Below are 20,479 nucleotides of genomic sequence, written 5' to 3' on the forward strand. Positions count from 1 at the left end.
ACTTAATCAGTGTCTGTGCATGGAATTCATTCAGTCATGGCTTTGCTGTTCATGAATGAGCGATCAATTGATATCGGTGCGCAAATTATAAGAAGAGAATTTCATATAGAGAGGGTTTTGCGTGATCGGTAAGATCCTTTATTGCTCCCGGAGGAAATTCTTTTCAAAAGATACCGGAGAAATATTGTACTTCAAAGATTTATTAGCACTTTATATTCAAAGTCAAACTAGGCGAAGTCGGGTTCTCACAACCACACTGACAGTATGCATTGCTTTGAGGTTTTTTGCAAGCAGCACTTTTTTTATATACTGTAGGTGATGCAGAAAATCCATCTAAAAGTGCAGTTTGCCAGGCAATTTGTAAAGTCTGTTTGGCTCTGAACTATTTTCATAGGGTTTCCTGGACACTAGCGTGTGCAGACAATAAAAGAAGTGTTTCATGCCATTGCAGGTACACAGGCAAAAACACCCACAATTCCATAAAGAATCTCACATTCTCATTACCCAGGATTTCCAAATGTGATTAGGGCACATGGGACTGATCAGAGTGGAGTTTGAGCAAACATTATTTGGAAAATGTACCTCTCCTCCTGATGAATAATCAGACACAGTGTCTTCATCAAATATTTGACCTTCGTCAATATCTCGTTGGTCAGACACAAGTTCTAGGGATGTGACATTCCCTGCAACTGCCCCAATAAAAAAATGCCGTCAGAAACAGGGCAATGGGCATTTTGCTGGAGAGCCAACTCTTCTGCAGGGGTTAGGTCTGGACCGCGTGGACCTCCACCTGTTTTTTGCCTGTCTGCCTTCTTATTAGCTTTAAAATTAATGTTTTTTTATTATATATGATTCTTTATGTCAACAATTCTTGAAATAGTTATATACCAATATTTACCAGTTTGAAGTATATTCTTGTACTTCACTTTAGCCTGTTCCCATGTTCTTCTTGTGCTGATGTTTAATCTGGAATTATGACATATTAAATAATAATCTGACACATAAGAAATGAAACACTGCATTCAGTAAGTACAATGCACACTACTTAGCATTTAATTTGTCGGCCACTTTTTTCCAGCTGTCTTTTCTGGTTTGGGCAGCTTTTGCAGTGCATTTTAAATGTTGAAATTCTTCATATCCTTTAAATAAAAGGTCCTGCTCTGCTTGTGTGAAAAAAAATGCGCCCGTTCTTTCGTCATTTTATTACAGCGTATCAAAGACTTGCTGATCATGTTTTCTAGACTCAATATATATGGGATTTTCAATCAGCGCGGGCGCGCGCATTCATCTCGGATGATTAGATCCAGCTAGACTAATCTACTACACGACTGCATTTGAAAAACCGACTTATCCCGGATGAGCTTCACCGGCATTAACTCATCGAAGATGAGGCATCTGATCTCGGATGATTTAAGCGATGTACGGAAAATACCCCCAGGTGTTGCATGCTCTTGACACTGATACAAGTAGTGAAGTTGAGGAGCCTCTCATCAACAGTTGACAATGAAGTGAGTCTTTCTTCAGACAGTGAAATTGGAATGGACAATGAAACAGAAAGTGATTCTGATGAATCCAAAAGACGTTAGCATTTGGGTTTCTATTGCTCATGCTTTTTTTTTTTTTTGATTTTATTAAAATCACATCATTCAATACAAATAAATCAATTTTTACAAACATAAGATCGAAAACAAATCAACCCCCACCCCTGAGAAAGAGAGCTAATCAGGCAGAGTAAAACTTAAAGCTAGTAAAAATAAGTAAATAGATGAATTAATAAGTGAATAATGATGAATGGAGAAAGCCTCAGTGCTTTAAAAGCTTATTCTAAAATGTTACTAATTAGATCCTGCCAGGTTCTGAAAAAGTTCTACTGTGCACAGATCCTCTAAGTGAGAATTTTATTTTTTCCAGTTTCAAATAGTATATAACATCAGTTACCCACTGACTTAAAAGAGGAGAGATAGGATTCTTGCAGCTGAGCAAGATAAGTCTACATGCCAATAGTGTAGTAAAGGCAATTACAGTTTGTTTGTCCTTCTCCACTTTAAGCCCATCTGGGAGTACACCAAATACAACTGTTAATGGGTTAGGAGGGAGTGTGACACCAAGGCTGTCTGATAGTCATTTAAAGATTTTGGTCCAGAATGATGTTAGTTTGGTGCAGGTCCAGAACATGTGGCCCAGTGAGGCTGAAACTTGATTGCAGTGTTCGCAGGTTGGATCTTGCCCTGGAAACATTTTGGACAAGTTTAAGCGAGACAGATGAGCTTGATATATAATTTTGAGTTGAATAATTGTATGCTGTGGGCATATGTAGCTAGAGTGGATTCTCTGCATTGCTTCTTTCCACTTCTTTTCTGAAGTATTGAGTGAGAGATCCTTTTCCCACTGTCCTCTTGGATCTTTGAAAGGGTGGGACTGTAAAATGGTTTTGTATATTACAGAAATGATGTCTGAGCCCTCAAAAGTGATCAGTATTTTTTTCCGGCATAGAGGTTGGTGGGAGGTGAGGAAAACTGGGCAGGTTCTGTTTAACAAAGCTTCTGATTTGAAAGTAGTGAAAGAAATGTGTTGCTGGGAAGTTAAATTTGGAATGTAATTGTTCACAGGATGCAAAGACGTTGACTATGTACAGATCTCTAAGTGATTTAATCCGAAATATTCTCCAGACATTAAAAACTGCATACTGTATGTTTGAGAGGGTGGGAAAAGGTGGTTCTTGTGCAGAGGTGCCACAGTTAAAAGCTTGTTTATCTAAAAATGTTTTCTAAATTGGTTCCATATTCTGAGTGAGTGAAGCACAATTGGGTTGTTAGTATATTGGCGATAACTTGCATTTATTGGGTTACAAAGAAAACAATATAAAGATGTACTGCAGGATTTTATTTCTATTGCCGACCAAGACTGTGTATGTTCATCTATTTGTGTCCATGTTCAGGTTTTTATAGTTTGTATATTTGCTACCCAGTAATAAAGTTGAAAGTTAGGTAGAGCCATGCCACCTTCTGCCTTAGGTCTTTGTACAATACAATACAATACCGTTTATTTTTGTATAGCCCAAAATCACACAGGAAGTGCCGCAATGGGCTTTAACAGGCCCTGCCTCTTGACAGCCCCCCAGCCTTGACTCTCTGAGAAGACAAGGAAAAACTCCCAAAAAAACCTTGTAGGAAAAAATGGAAGAAACCTTGGGAAAGCCAGTTCAAAGAGAGACCTCTTTCCAGGTAGGTTGGGTGTGCAGTGGGTGTCTAAAGAAGGGGTCAATACAACACAATACACAGAACAGAACAAATCCTCAATACAGCAATTAAATAAAAATTTTAGAAGTACGGAGCAGAATTTAACAGTAGATGATATCACATAATAAGATTTGGATGTTTTTAGAGTCCTGGAGACCTCATCCATCAAGCTGCCTCCCCATTTGGCCATTCCACGGCTGAAACAGTGCTGGGCCAGCCAATCCGATGAAAGGACCCCTCTTTCCCATGATTCCTGCGATCCTCCATCAGGGGTGACTTTACCATAGGCAGGCAAACAACTTGGCAGGTGGGCCATGGCGCCAAATGCCACATTTGAGTACCAAGAACAGAAACAGAATAGGTGAGGGTTAGTATTCAATTATAACTATCATGTTACTTATGTTATAGTGCTAATGACTAACAACAGAGATGCAGTATGTACAGTTAATCAGCGGCTCTATTCAGGATATGCTAAACTGAAGTAGTGAGTTTTCAGCCGGGATTTAAAGGCTGAAACCGAGGGGGCATCTCTTATAGAAGCAGGAAGACCATTCCACAGTTTAGGGGCCCTGTAACTAAAAGCTCGACCTCCCACTGTTATTTTATTAATCCTTAATCCTTGGAATCCTAAGCAGACCGGTGTCTTGAGATCTTAATGTGCGCTCAGGTTTGTAAGTCATGAAGGGTTTGTAGGGTTGCTCTTTGGATACGTGAATGTTTTGAATTCCAAATAAATGAGTTTATGGTTGAATCTAACTTTTTAAAATTATTTTTATTGATGTATATTGGAATGTTTTGAAATAAAAGAGAAGCTTAGGAAGTATATTCATCTTAAAAATGTTAATTCTTCCAGCTAAAATGAGATGGAGGGTTGACCATCTATGCAAGTCTTACTTATTTTTTCCATAGAGACAGCAAAATTTTGTTGATAGAGAGCTTTATGTCTATTTGTAATGTTTACCCCATGGTATTTAAACCGATCTGCTATGATAAAAGGGAAGGTGTCTAATCTTACATTGTGTGCTTGAGAATTCACTGGAAAAAGCACACTTTTAGTCAAATTAATTCTGAAACCAGAAATCTTTTGAAATTCTGTAAGTGCTGTTAGGACTGCAGGCACAGTATTTTGTGGGTCTGATATATACAGTACCATATCATCTGCACATAGAGATATTTTCTGTTCAAGTCCTTCTCTGATAATCCCCTTTATCTCATAAGCATTTCTACAGTAAACTGACAGTGGGTCAATAGCGATTGCAAAAACCAGTGGTGACAAGGGGCATCCTTGTCTGGTACCACGTTCTAGTTTAAAGTAGTCTGAACAAATGTTGTTAATACAAACTGAAGCTTGTGGATTGGTATACAGTAGTTTGATCCATACACAAATGTTCGGGCCAAACCCAAATTTCTCCAATGTAGTGAAAATTTAGTTCCATTCAATCATATCAAATGCTTTTTCTGCATCCAACGATAAAAATATCTCCGGGGTGTTTGACTTTGCAGGTGAATATATTATATTAAACAGGCAACAAAGATTGGAAGCTAAATGTCAACCTTTAATAAATCCTGTTTGGTTTTGTGATAATACCAAAGGCAGCACTTTATCCATCCTTCTAGCTAGGACTTTGGAGAGTATCTTAACATCATTATTCAGAAGTGAAATTGGTCTGTATGATGCCCATTGTAATAAGTCCTATGTGAAAAAACAGTGATTAATGCTTGGCAAAACGTTTGGGGTAGAATTTTATTGTGATAAGTGATTTTATAGCATCTAGTAATTTTGATAGCGCCAGAGGTTTATCCAATTCTTCTGCACTGAGACTTTCTATTTGTGGTATCTGTAATGCATCCAGAATTACATTAGATTGTGTCTTGTCTTCTTTAAACTCAGTAGAATATAAGGATTTATAGTAGTCTCTAAATGTGTGCATTATATTTTCATAGTCAATGATTTTGTCTCCGTTTGTGTTGGTGATTGCTGGGATTGCATTGCGAACTTCTTGCCTGTGGATTTGTTGAGCAAAGATCTGATGAAAGGACCCCTCTACCCCACGATTCCTGTGATCCTCAATCAGGGATGACTTTACCTTAGGCAGGCAAAACAACTTGCCGGTGGGCCGTAGCACTAAGTGCCACATTTGAGTACCGAGAAGAGAAACAGAATAGGTGAGGGTTAGTAACAAATTATAACTATCATGTTACTTATGTTTTAGTGCTAATGACTGACAACAAAGATGCCGTTTGTACAGTTAATCAGCAGCTCTAGTCAGGGTATGCTAAACTGAAGTAGTGAGTCTTCAGCTGGGATTTAAAAGCTGAGACCGAAGGGGCATCTTATATAGTAGCAAGCAGACCATTCCACAGTTTAGGGGCCCTGTAACTAAAATCTCGACCTCCCACTGTTACCACCATAATAGGCTGGGGAGCCATCCGTCTCGGAGCATGGTCGTGAGACACTTAAGACTAAGATGCACACTTGATCTTAGCCAAAAGGCCGAGAAGCAGTACCACAAAGGCTTCTTGCGGTACAGGCTTGGTCGTCTAGCAGCACTGCACTCACCCCACAACAGCAGCTTTCTAATTCAAAGCCTTGCATGACATCTGTTGGAATGCAGGAAGTACTACAAGCAATAGTGGCGTACAGGCACACAGGTTTGAAGGAACATCTATTTATTTATTGATTATTGATTGATTGATTGAATCAATCCTGCTCTGGATGAAGTTTCTTTCCCTTCTCTCATAGTAACCAAACCCCAGCCAAGGATGCTTGTCTGTTTTTATACCAATAAAGGAGAAAGCACACCGCTCCTAGAAGTACTGCAATACCAGGTCGATGCGTGGAGTGGACGGAGCAAGCCCCTATTCCATCTCCCTGTTCAAAAAATCAATGTAATATATGGTCCCCAGATAGGAGACGTATCAGATATTAAACTGATAAAAACAGATTTTTTTTTTTTTTAACAGATAAGGTTTTTATTAAAAGGTTGTACAAAACGTGAACAGCAAACAGGTAAACATAACATACAATCAACTAATCAAATCCTAAAGTAGAAAACTGTATACAAATTTCCAACAAGTTAGATAAGAGACATGAAACGAAAAATTATATAATACATTCTTTCCAACGTTCTTTGGCCGCACACTCAAAAAAATAATTCATTGGATGAATGTAATTTTATCTTGCCACTTATATTCCATCTAAACAAATCATGTTACAGTATATCAATTCATCTTGATAGTGTTGTTTCAACACCACCCATGTTTGTAAGTGTAACATAATATTAACATTTACATTCAATTAATTTGGCTTTTATTAAATTAACATATTTGTACCAAGTTAGTCTAATTAAATTCATTTAAATTGATTAAACACTTTGGCACAACAAAATTCAGCCATGTTATATGAACTAGTAAATGTTTTGTATGTTACACCAATGTTAATCTTGTTGAATGAACTAATGTAGCTTTTGTCTGTAATAATAATCGCATCAAACTTGTTTCAGTTAGTGTTTTTTATTGCTTATGTAAACAATTTTAATTCAATTACTGAAATATACATAAAGGATAGCTTGCAAAACCATCTCTTTTATTTTGCTCTAATATTCTTAAAACAACTGTAAGGATCCCAGTTCAGCCCAGCTTTCTCCCCTTCAACCATCTCATACTAAACTTATTAGCACCAACCCACTCAGCTCAATAACTTTCTTTATACCACGCAAGAATTTAAATCAATAGTCCAAATTGTAACCACACTCTTCTTAGGGGTGGTTCAAAGCTAAGAGATCTTACTGAGCTGAGTAAATAACAGGTACATTTAGAATCTTTTATTAACAGCATTGCAGGACTTACAGAACTTCCAGAACAATGAAGACATGCTGACTTTCTGTGGACTAAACATTACACCAGATCTTAACTATCATTGTCATGTCAATGCTGCCATATTCTGGAAATGTGTGGGAAATAAAACAGTTCAGAAATAATCCTTCAAAATGTTGGCACTTCTGTCATATAAGGTTTAACGTTCAACAAATGCAGAATATTTTGCCAACAAAAAATGACAGCCTTAAAGCAATCTTTTGGGATTTGTGCGCAACTTGTCATTTTAAGTTTTAAAATTCTAAGTGCAACAATTCAGATCAAACTCACTTGTAAAAATGTAATAAAATATGCATTGGAACCAACAATATGCCTTTTAACACCATTTTAAGCACTGTTATAACATTCGACGCTTGCATTGCAAAAAATAAATCAAAAGAAATGAAACATTACTGTAATGTTGCTTGTATACCTTTTGTTAACTTGAGATGTCAAATCTTTGTAAATTAGTGTTCCATTTTAATCAGGCTGTATCCATTAATGTAGTCTATTTACATGTGCAGAAAGCATTCAATGTGTGTAAAGGTTTGAGTATGACTGCTCCACTTAGAAACAATTTTTGAAAACCAGTGTGTACATTTGACTTCGTAACAATTGTCGATGTGGTAAAATCGCTGTTTACACTGTAAGTGTATGAGACTTTAACTTTGAGCCAACAATCTTTGTCTCAAGTCTACTGAGCTAACCAAATACTGCTTCTAAACATTTTTATAATTTTGTAATTTTGAACTTTCAAAGTTAAACACAAAACAATCTGCATTTCAGAGATATGGAAAAATATCTGGCTTCCATTAGTCTGTTTCAAGAATCATTCACCCCATTAGCTTGTTTTTTAGGAACTGTGCCTTGGATGACAACCTCTGCCCATCCAAATTCATGATAATTTTTTGCAACACTTCAAAAGTGCATTTGAGCTCCGGTGGGTAGCTTAGGTTCAGACAGTATATCAGTCCAAATAACAGAGCACAATCAATCGTGATGCTCCTCAAACCAGTGAGAACCTCCACACCTTCAATCAGGACACCAATGTTCTCTGGGTCATGTCCAGGCTCTGCACCCTCCTGCTGTATGACATACACTCCCATCACAGTTTGCTCCATGGCTTCAGTGTTGGCCTCAGTGTTCTGTGAAGTAAAATATGATAATAAATACATTTGTTTGAGACTAGATATGGGTGCAAAAAAAATGCTGACTGCTGATCATAACATTATAAAAACATAATTTTATGACTAAAAAAAATGTACTCGGTTCAATTAGATATGTACAAGCATAACACAGATGCACCAAATAGTAAAAAGTGAAATCTAAGCTTGGACATCCCAGTGCGCAATGAGAGAATTAACTGTAGAAATAAAGGAGGAAGTAACAGAGACCAATGATCGCTATAAAAGAGCTCATTCTACCACATCAAGACAATTGTATATACGTGGCCTACCATTGCCTACACAACATAAAAAAGCCCATCTGCAATTTCCTAGAGGAACTAGGTGGGGCATTTTATCCATATGCATGAATTATTTACAACACTTGCCCAGCTCTGTACAAAATATATTAAAATAATATTGTTTTAGAAACTGATATGTTTACCAAATTCTAAATCCTATGTCTCTAATTTCCAACCTCAGAAATTTGACATGAAACAAAAACAAGGACAAATTACATTATGTTTTAGTCGTACAGGGTGTCACATTTTGCTATTTCACATTTCAAATTTATTACCCATAACTCCTGCAGTTAATTTCTTAACACACAAGTAAATGTGTGAATGAAATGTGCTGTAAGTCTACATCTTTGTCACACGTTATGAATGTAACTCACTGTGTATTCTTTCACAAGTTTCTCGTGGTCTTCGTTCAAGTAGACGCACAAGGACTTGAGGATGCATGCTCGTCTTGTATGTATTGTGTCATCCTGGGGTAAAAAGGAAATCCATTATGACAATATTTAGCTTTTAGGCAGCAGTTTGAAAAAAGAACTATGGTTGACAATACTTAGGTCAGAGGAGACCAAAAGGCAAGTACTCATCTATCTCAACTACATCAGACGCAAAATAAGGCAACCACACACACACTAATGTTTTAAAATTAACCATATGGAAATTGGTCTTTTATCATTTTATCAATTTTTATCAATTACTTATTAATCTCAGACTGACGCTTATGTAATTGGTATGACAATATGATTAAGTGTTTGATTAGGTAAAAACATCTTAGGACTTTTGCCTACCATATGATATTTTTGATATATCTGATATAGAAATATATATCTATATAGATATTTTTGCTCATGAAATTTTTATGATATGGGCCTAAAAAGTACTTCATAAGCACAGGTCTAACTATTTTAACACAAACCTTGGAAACAGCCATCATGATGTGTCTCATTTTTCTTCCAGCCACCCCTGCTTTGCATCGAAAGATCTCCATCATGCGTGGAGTGTACCTGTCTATGTCAGAAAAGAATGTAGATTGCAGTGGTACAGTCAATATGCGCAGGAATTCCTTGTCGATCTGAAAAACATGAACAATGCACTTATGACTTGCACTGTTAGAACACAACATGCAACAGAGAAAGGACATACCAGGAATTATTAGCCGTTTGATCACAATATTATATCAATATTAGTGAAAAAACAAACAATTGGTTATAACTATATAACACATTCTTGGGGCATTAAGCCTTACATATAGGATATGCACCTCTTTCTGAGTGAACAGAGATGGCCATCTGCTTTTGAAGTCTACAATCAAGGGCTGTCCTTGAATAACTTCTTGCCTTCTGTATGAGAAAGTCTTCTCCATTTTCATTGTCACTATATGGTCATTGTTTCTCTTCTGAATCTCTGAAAGCAGTGCAATTCTCTCCTTTTCCAGACTGTCAGTGGTTTCTCCTTTTGGATACTGAGGACAATAATTGACTTCTGCCCTTCTAGGCTTTTTCACATTCAACGCTGCCTGACTTTTGTCTTGGGCCTTGTTCTTTAGTGAATTTACCATCACCTCAGCACAGCCCAGGCCTCTGAGTTTGGTCCGGACATTGGCCATTTTATACTTGAGGCTAATCTTCAAGCCATAACAGCCATTGAAGGATCCCTGCTCCCTCAGAAAAGGATGCTTTTTCACACGGGCTTCTGCAACTTCATTCAGGTCATTGTCAGTTGGGTAGACTTTAAATTTAATTATTTCTTCAGCCAGTCTTTCTAAAATGTGGGATTTCAGCTTTGGTGAGGGGGTCAAATGAGTTCCACCAGCACTGAACTCAGTGTTGGCCTTTTCAAGTTGCAGTTCGGCCTCATAGCTAAAACGAGGGACTGTGAAGACACTTGGCCACACTGACAGTCTTGTAGATGGCGATGAATCTGATGGTAAAGCAGGCTTTGTATTATCCGTGTCTGATGAGCTTGAAAAGGAATGTGTTGGACTCTGGACTGCAACAGGTTGACCTGTCACTGCTTCATCTTCTGTAAAACTTTGTAACTGTAGAGTATATAAGTATACAACCTTTAAAGTTGCTTTATCATTTATTTCAGAGATCGAAGTCAGGTTTATGAACTCATTTCCGAAATCAGGATCTTGATATTGAAGGCGAAAATCCTGTTCCACTCCAAAATTAGTCTTTATTTCTTGGCACAATTCCTCAATGGAGTCTGATATCCCCGCTGGTAAAATTAGTTTCCTGGCATCATCTTCTCCAAGTATGATCCTCAGTCTTATGGGCTGGGCCATGATGTTCACCTGGAAAATTATTTAAAAAATAAATAAAGATGCACTCATCGAATAATGTGTGAGTGTGTGTATATATGGGTCAAATTCTAATGTCAACAATTAAGGCAATCAATAATAATTTGATGATGTCACCTAGGAAATTGTAACTGGAAAAGGACAAGTGAATAGTGCATTTTCCAGATTTGTCTTGGATTCTTTTAGTTAATGACATTAGTTAAAAAAAAATCAACAGTCAATTCTCAATAAATTAAGTAGCAGCTGGTCTGCAAAGCATAATTTATTATTTACAGTACCATGTGATACAGTAGGAAAATACTTACAAACATTACTCCTGTTTACCCTGCAAGTTAGTGTGTCTCTTCAGAGTAATCAGATGTAGGCCTCCCACTGAATAGGCAGCTAACGGGTAGTCATCGAGTAGTTCCCCATGCTCAATCAGAGACACCTTTCTCACATGTGACATGTCAAGTTCAAAAGCTCTGAAGTGCTCTCAATACCAAGCAGAGAACTTTTTCACAAAAAAGTATATCCTGCCAATCAAAATAAAAATCTGCAGAATTTCTGCAAACTCTGGCAGACCAAATAATTGCCCATGGACAACTATCATTCCTTTGTTGTAGTTCATGCCATTCTATGACATACTTTTTGTAATATGGACATCAGTTTCATCTGGTAATCTTTGCTTAATAGCTATTGCAATGTCACTTTGCAGAATATCAATTGGTACTGATGAGATGAAGGTGTCCTATGGTCAGAAGAGTGCAAGTCAGAGGCAATCATGAGCTGATGCTTTCTGACAAGTGTGAGGGGTATGTTTTTAAAACAGTTGGTATGGCGAGCAATCTGTTTAAAAAAACTATGTTTCGCCTCGAACTCATTGTCCATTTGTGGACAAGAGGCCCAAAGAGCCGAATCAGAGCCGGGTAGTGCTCCAAATAATGATGTTTAGGGAGAAGACTGTTGTTTGGAAAAAGTTCTTGGTATCTCTGGCGATGTTCACTGATTTTACACTCAAGGTATGAAATCGACTCATCAGACTGGACAGGGGCTACAACAAGCTCCACAATGTCCTTCAGATCCAAAACAATATACCATGCAGGTTCATCCTCTGGAACAAGTGGACCAATAATTAGAGGTAACAATCGAAGTAGAGACCAATTTTCGTGTGCATTTCCACCAATGTTTTTTTTTTACTGAGAAAGCCTGTGGTATAGCATGAGGCCGATTGGTTTTATCTGCCCATTTGTACTCGAAATTTTGGATCAAGTTGTTAAGTTTTTCTAAGGTTAAATACTTTTTAGAGATTAAAAGAGAAAAACAATGAGCAAGCTCCAGGGGTATTATACTCTCTAACAGATCATGTGCTACATCTGGAGGGTAGCCTGCATGGACATGAAAATGGCTCAGATTCTTACTCAAAATACAATCCCGTTTAACTTCACAACACATACTTGCTGTTTCTAGTGCACGCTTCAAATGGGCTTCATGAAGTTCCAGTGTTCTACGCTCAAAAACACCAGCAATCACTGACTTTATTTCAGATATTTTAGCTGTACAGAATCTGCAGATGTATTCAGCAGAAAAATTTTCCACAAAACCTGCCAGCCCATGGGCTCCTAGGTTATCAGCTATGACGCAACTCACAGTTCCTATAATACACTCGTTCAACTGACTGATGAACACACCATGTTGCTCCAAAATCACCAGATCTTTCAAACGTGGATCCAAGACTTTTTCAAACCCAAATGTCCTCAAATCTTCACTTTTACAAAGGACTGCCAGATAAATGGATGAGAGGGCTGAATGAGAGCCAGGAGGTAAATTGCCCAAGACCCAATATACACCACAAAGCTTATGCTTTTTGTGTGAGGTCCCAAGAAGATTACAAACCTCAAAATCGTCAATATAAAGGTTTATGGAAATTCTCAACTTCTCAACAGCTAGAAAGCTATTTCTTTTATAATGCTCACCATCTCGAAAAGCTGTAAACCCGCTGATTTAGATTCTCTCCATTTTCTTGAGCTATTTCTTCTTCAATCACTCTATCCAGTAATTTATTGTGACTGAGTATTTCCTGCAATAACTGTAATAAAGTGATGTACTGAAATGACTTTCTTTGGTCTTTAGATAAAAAATACTCAACAGGCTCTACAACCCTAAAAGTTAGTGTGTAGTATAGTTTTCTTTTATAAGAACTGGCAAAAGGACCACACTTTCCCAAAATTTTAGCTACAGGGTTAGAAACACACACAGAATCGGCAAGTTTTTCAATAACAGCCTGACCAATATGGAGGTTATGGCTTTTGAAAATTTCTGTAATTGTACGCTTTGTGAGAGGCGCACTAGCTGAACTTAACAGAAAATGTAATTCCTCTAATAACACTACTCCTTTTGCTGGAAGATGAAATATATGTTCTAATTTCAACAATAATATTGCTATTTTCCGTTCAATTAGTTCTGGCTGATTTTCAACAGCACTATAATCACTTTCTGTCACTGACTCACTTTCAAATTCACCATAGGATACATCTGCAGAACAGCTAGCCCTTACGTTATCAGAGGACTCTGACACTTGAACCGGCTCCACAAGTGTAACTACACTGGCTTTAAAATCTTTAAGTGTGTGTGGATGATGCTTCCTCTTTTTGTGTGTATAAAATGTATTGTAAATATTTGTCTTGAAAGGGCAACCAAGAAACACACAACTAACTGTCTCGTTACTTCGCAGATGTGTTCCAATATGGACAAAAAAATTTCTCTCTGAGAAGACGTCACTGCATTCACATAACTCACATTTAAAAGTTACTGAACTGGAAGCTGTCTGCGTAAACTGAGATGAATGAGCTTTATAGACATGAGTGTTCAGCCCACTCCACGTCTTGAATGTGCACGGACAATTTACATATATGCACAGATAATGTTGGCCTATTCCACAATGATGATTTAGTTTATAATGCTGAAGTAATTTGTACCTACTTCTCTCTCTGGTGACACAATGTTTGCACTGCCACATACATGTCACTGATAGAAAAAGAAATATGCATTAGCAAACGATAATATACCAAACACAGGCCAGGTCTGGGTCAGGGGGATTAAACTTCTGCATAATGCCAACTAAATAACAGATACAAAATAATAGGACAAACATATGAACTTACCATGTATTGTTGAGGAGGTGCAAAAGAATCTCAGAGCATGGGGATGTGGCTTTATTTTGTGATATATTTCTGGGTGGAAAAAATATAGAGAGAGATTAAAGTAGTTATTACTCTGATGAATTTGTGTTAATATCTACATACACTGAAATGTGAAGACTGTTAGCTTTAATGCAGAGCACCAGAGAGCACAGAAACAATGACCCGAACAATATTCCACCTAAATAATTCTGAATTCAAAAACTAAGTGCGAATATTATAGAAAAAGAAAATGCACATGAAATTAATGCTGTTGTCCCCCACTATAGTGCACTCCTCAGAGGCACCAAACTCCACTTACAAAAACTGCATCATAAAAAAGAGCATCACCAAAACTGTTTAGAAAAAATTACAGCTTTATACGGCTTTCCCTCCGACATCCCGCTCCTCAAAGTCAGCACACGCAATAAGCAAACCCCAGAGATAAAACAGTCCTAACCACGCAGATAACCATGAAACACATCTCATTCAAAGTCCACAGAAACGAAAAACAAAACTTACCAAAATCGCCTCGTTAGTCTTTGCACTCTTGCAACAATTAGCGAAATTCTAATTCACTGAATTACATGTGAAAACATTCTGGCTCACTCTCCACTATATCGTGACACTCAAAGTCACCAAACTCCACTGGTAAATCATTTTTTCAAACCACGCAGATAACGAAAAAAAACACCCCATACAAAGTCGACAGCAACAAAATAAAACTCACTAAAATAACTCAGATATTTCTAAAAACTACTATTTATCTCTCACACTACTAACCTAAATAAATTATCAATAGATATGTGAATTACTTGCCTCACTGTCAAGTATGCCAAAGGATTCACGCGCGCTTGTTAACGTCTAAACGGAGCATGTGCAATAGCTGACGATATCAGAGTCATTGGTTTGATGGACCTCATTCTCATTAGATTGCCATGAATGAATTTAACTCATCAGAATTTTCTTTGAGCCATGTTCAACAAAAAAGAATGAACCATTTAATGAACATAAAAATTATTTATTCATGTAATGTGAACATATTACTACTTTGCTAATCAAATACATGCCCTAGTTGATTTTTTTGAGTGCAGCAAAGCCACATTTTTGCATATCCCTCTTCATGCGGTCTCAAATTTCCTTCCTAACCCATCCTGTGACCCATTTGAGGTTGTAATCTTTATTGTATTTAACTAGCATTTTTCGTGATTCCCAGATGCCCCATTTAGTGAGACTAATAACTAACCAGAACACAAACCTAGAACATTTATTAATCTTTTGAAGGCCCTCTCCTAACATGATGAATTCATAAGTAAGTAGCTGAAGAAGAAATAAGGCAGGCCATTGGGAAGACACCTCAGTCCACACTTCCGTGAGAAGGAACATACTAAAAACCAATTCAAGTCCTTAAAATAGTTATCTAGGGGTTTCGGTTGAATCATTTTCCAGACATGACTATGTAGTCCTGGTGGTCCACACTGCACTGTGTCATGTTGCTTCACGGCTTGGTATAAGGCTTTGTGATTTTTACAAATATCAAGTTGCCGGTAAGACCCATATGTCCTTTTCAGAGTGACCGCATATTGGTAATGGTCTGGCATATTTTCTGCCTTTGGAGTTAGATTTGTCAACTAAATCAGATGTCTCAGTGGGAACAAAAAACATAAAAGAATTAAAAACTGAAAGTGGTGCACTTTGGGGACAGAAAGACTGATACATAATGAGGCAAAATATATACAGTCCATCTTCAGTTGGATATTAATAAAATTTCTTCCACCGGCATTGCAGTCTTGTTCCATGGCCTACCTCAAGATGCTCTGACAGAATCCTCCCAATACAAAATGGTAAATCATACTCTCCAGTCGTCAACCTAAAGATCTGAGAAAAGGAAATAGGAGCTAGATATAAACGTACTGATAAAATCTCTATTTTAATAACAAGACTTTTGCTGATCATGGACAAATTACGTCCCTTCCACAGGTTTAGCTTAGATTTTTTTTTAAAATATACTTTGTTTACATATACAGTATACACTCACCTAAAAGATTATTAGGAACACCTGTTCAATTTCTCATTAATGCAATTATCTAATCAACCAATCACATGGCAGTTGCTTCAATGCATTTAGGGGTGTGGTCCTGGTCAAGACAATCTCCTGAACTCTAAACTGAATGTCGGAATGGGAAAGAAAGGCGATTTAAGCAATTTTGAGCATGGCATGGTTGTTGGTGCCAGACGGGCCGGTCTGAGTATTTCACAATCTGCTCAGTTACTGGGATTTTCACGCACAACCATTTCTAGGGTTTACAAAGAATGGTGTGAAAAGGGAAAAACATCCAGTATGCGGCAGTCCTGTGGGCGAAAATGCCTTGTTGATGCTAGAGGTCAGAGGAGAATGGGCCGACTGATTCAAGCTGATAGAAGAGCAACTTTGACTGAAATAACCACTCGTTACAACCGAGGTATGCAGCAAAGCATTTGTGAAGCCACAACACACACAAACTTGAGGCGGATGGGCTACAACAGCAGAAGACCCCACTGGGTACCACTCATCTCCACTACAAATAGGAAAAAGAGGCTACAATTTGCACAAGCTCACCAAAATTGGACAGTTGAAGACTGGAAAAATGTTGCCTGGTCTGATGAGTCTCGATTTCTGTTGAGACATTCAAATGGTAGAGTCAGAATTTGGCATAAACAGAATGAGAACATGGATCCATCATGCCTTGTTACCACTGTGCAGGCTGGTGGTGGTGGTGTAATGGTGTGGAGGATGTTTTCTTGGCACACTTTAGGCCCCTTAGTGCCAATTGAGCATCGTTTAAATGCCACAGGCTACCTGAGCATTGTTTCTGACCATGCCCATCCCTTCATGACCACCATGTACCCATCCTCTGATGGCTACTTCCAGCAGGATAATGCACCATGTCACAAAGCTCGAATCATTTCAAATTGGTTTCTTGAACATGACAATGAGTTCACTGTACTAAAATGGCCCCCACAGTCACCAGATCTCAACCCAATAGAGCATCTTTGGGATGTGGTGGAACAGGAGCTTCGTGCCCTGGATGTGCATCCCACAAATCTCCATCAACTGCAAGATGCTATCCTATCAATATGGGCCAACATTTCTAAAGAATGCTTTGAGCACCTTGTTGAATCAATGCCACGTAGAATTAAGGCAGTTCTGACGGCGAAAGGGGGTCAAACACAGTATTAGTATGGTGTTCCTAATAATCCTTTAGGTGAGTGTATTTGGGTAATATATATAAAACACAATATAGTAATCTTACAATCTATAACAACAACCTTTATTTATATAGCACATTTTCATACAAATAATGTAGCTCAAAGTGCTTTACATGATGAAGAAAGAGAAAAAAAAGCAGCCTTGCTGCTGTCTAGCATGCGATTGTGAACTGTTGCTCAATCTTCTTTTATCAGTTAATTAATTCATTGATTAACTAGGTAATTAATTAGACTATCTGACAGTGTTAACTACTGACCCCACACGAGCACAGTCTTTAGCTGGGGCCAGCTTCGAGGTGTAGCTCCGCAGCAGACGGTCGCTTTGTTTCCGACAAAGCAATTCAGAGCCACCTGCTTTCATTCCCTGCTTCTACCACTAAGAGATCTGTGGCGCTGTTGACTGCACTTTGGTGCACATCTCAGCCACCGGTCAAGGGCGGAGAGCCCTGCTCTGGCGGAGATCCCTGCTCTGGCATGAATCCTCTGGATTCTGATTGATTTTGCATCTACACAGATCCAGTTGTAAAGCAACCAGTGCCCATTCCTCCAGAGCTGCTGTGTCTTGTTCAGGAGCCAGATGCAACTCAACTTGAAGTGTTGTCAACATGTAGGTCACCTGTTCAGTATAATTTACAAAGTTCTAATATTCTGCTTGTCTATTGTTGCAATTTACTTGTTTCTTCCCTGTAATGTTCTTCACTTCTTTTCTACTCTGTACAGCAAGGACAATACATTCCACAATTGCCACTGTGTCTAGGACTCAATTAAGGCACAAGTCCAAAACAACTGGTAAATATGAACTCTAAATAAAACAGGCTTTGAAATGTCACAATTTTCTATAGAATTCCATAGTCAATCTACATGCACTTAAAACCTGCTATTGAATTTCTTCTCAGGAACTTCAGTGCCTCAACAGTCTTCACCTCTTCTGCAAACAGGACAAGCTCCATCACAACAGGCGATACCCAGGGTTCAGAGTACGTTAGCAAGGATTTAGTCCTTTTTTTTTTGTCTGCACTTACCAGTATACACATAACACCACTTAACAATGAAAAAATTTATATTTGTGTTTGGGATTACAGGTGCTTCTGCCCCTCTGCAGTATCCTGGGTATGACCATGATATTAGCCAGTGGAACTGCTCCCAGCAGCAAAAGGTCTGGATGAAAACAGAGCTGGAATCGATGGGGCTGTGGCCCGGCTCCCTCCCTGTTCGCCACCCAATGCAGATGGTGTCTTTGTGGCGTTTCCCACCTCAGCCTGAGTTGATAGACTGCACTTTTGAGCTTCCATCGCCCAAGTACTTTCAGCTTCACCCCTTCTTCATCTGGAAGCCTGAAAATGACAACTTGATGGGCAGGCTGAGGAACAACTATGTTCTGCCATGTCTTCAGGGTTGTTCACAACCACATATTGTATCAGCAGGTGTGGGCAGGCCTCGTGTGGTTGTTGGCATCAATGGACAATACTACCTGCTTGCATCAAGACTGTCCTGTAGGGCATGTAAAAACCGCTGGTATGCTGACAATGCACAGTGGTTAGAAAAACTTCCACAAAGATTGACCAACATTTTGCCTGCCATTGTAACGTATAAGAAGGCCATCTGCAAAACTGTGATGTATGAACTAAGGAGAACAGGAAAGTCACCTAATGATATGGCTAACCAGATAACAGAAATGATTCACCTTAAGTACGAGCAGGCTCACCTGGCCTACCTCCTTAGCTGTCAGAATATCACGGATACTGAGAAAGGCCTGTATGATCAGAAAACCATCAGTGAGTTTCTCAGGGGGGAAAACAAACCAGCTCCTTTTGGTGGATATGAGGACTCTGATAGTTGGTGTGGAGTATCAGTCTCTGCCTATTATCTAACAGACTGCCTTTTATATGAATACAAAAGGCAAGAGCCTGTCATAAAAAAGCTCCTCCAAGGCACCTTTGGCCAAGCCTTATGCTCAGACCACACCAGGAAAGTCGCCAGAAAGGCCACATTCACATGTCCTCTTACGCAGTGATGAACGAGAACTGGAGGATCCTCTCCTGGATAATGGTACAGTCTGAGACAGATAAGTCTTTGGAGCCCATGTACCAGGGTTTGGCTAACCGGTACAGAATTGCTGAGGTTGACAAGGCTAACTTCCAGTGGGTAGACAGGTGAGGGGCAGTAGCCATTGTTTTCTATTTAACTACTGAATGTGTCATTTTGAATGAATGTAATTTGAATCAATGAATGAGTCATGTAATATGCAGACCATAGAGTGTGGGGTTAGACATGTATAGACTAATAAAGGGTCACTGGATACAGTACATCTTTACTGCATAATTCACACTTTTTCTCTTTTTGTGTTTTTCAGGGACTGCTGTTCAGCCTTCAGGGTTGCAGAATCGCTGCGAGTGGAGCACCTTGACTGGAATGCCTGGAAAACAACTGAATCTATTGTAGCCCAAGCCATACATGGCTATCTACTGAACAGATGTGCATCCAGAACAATGTACAACAGAAACATTACCATCAAACTGAATCTGTTCCAATGTATGAGGTGAATTCTTCGAGAGTGTGTCTCTGAGCATCATGCCCTTTACAGCTCTTTTTGCCAGTTCCTCTCTGCTGCATTTTCTGTTGTGGATCAGGGAGACCTGCAGCGACTCAAGGATGCCTACACGTTCTGTGGAATTCATCCAGCAAATCCCACCAAGCAACATATCCGTGAGCATTGTAGGACAAAGATACCACAGCCTGATGAGCTGGTGAGGAGGGTTAAGGAAGTGTTCCAGCATTTTTACCTAGCAAAGGATCCAAATGATGTATACCTGTTCAAGCCATCCATGCTAAAGTCTTGGAGATTTCAGCGAGTGCACATCCTTTGGGGCTGCCTCAGTGATCCTGAGCTTCCAAGTGGCATACTGTACAGGTATGGTGGGACTGTGCAGTTGAACCATGTTCAGGGTGAGGGGGCCAAAGTTCCTGTCTGGATCACCATCAGAGGAACATCTCAGCAGGAGGGCTACCATTTCCACCAGTCCCACTGGGTCACTGGAACACAAGTATCCTCCGAGTTATTCCAAGCTCAAGGAATGACAGGTGTTGCTCGGTGGAATTACCAGCACTTGGTGGACCTGCAGCAGTCCGGTGTTCTCCTTCCAGGTGTTTTTAACCCAGCACTAATTTCAGAGCTGAATGCAGCCTCCAAACGAGTAACTGGGGAAGAAAAATATCC

At 38.9% G+C, this 20,479-nt stretch overlaps 1 pseudogene; it reads right to left on the reverse strand.

Annotated features, from left to right (window-relative positions):
• Positions 1 to 6,031: 6,031 nt before the first annotated feature.
• On the reverse strand, positions 6,032 to 6,212 carry LOC120534804 (annotated as a pseudogene).
• Between the last annotated feature and the right edge of the window lie 14,267 nt (positions 6,213 to 20,479).

Source organism: Polypterus senegalus, chromosome 8 (genome assembly GCF_016835505.1).
Source record: "Polypterus senegalus isolate Bchr_013 chromosome 8, ASM1683550v1, whole genome shotgun sequence".
In the NCBI taxonomy this organism is placed as follows: domain Eukaryota; kingdom Metazoa; phylum Chordata; class Cladistia; order Polypteriformes; family Polypteridae; genus Polypterus; species Polypterus senegalus.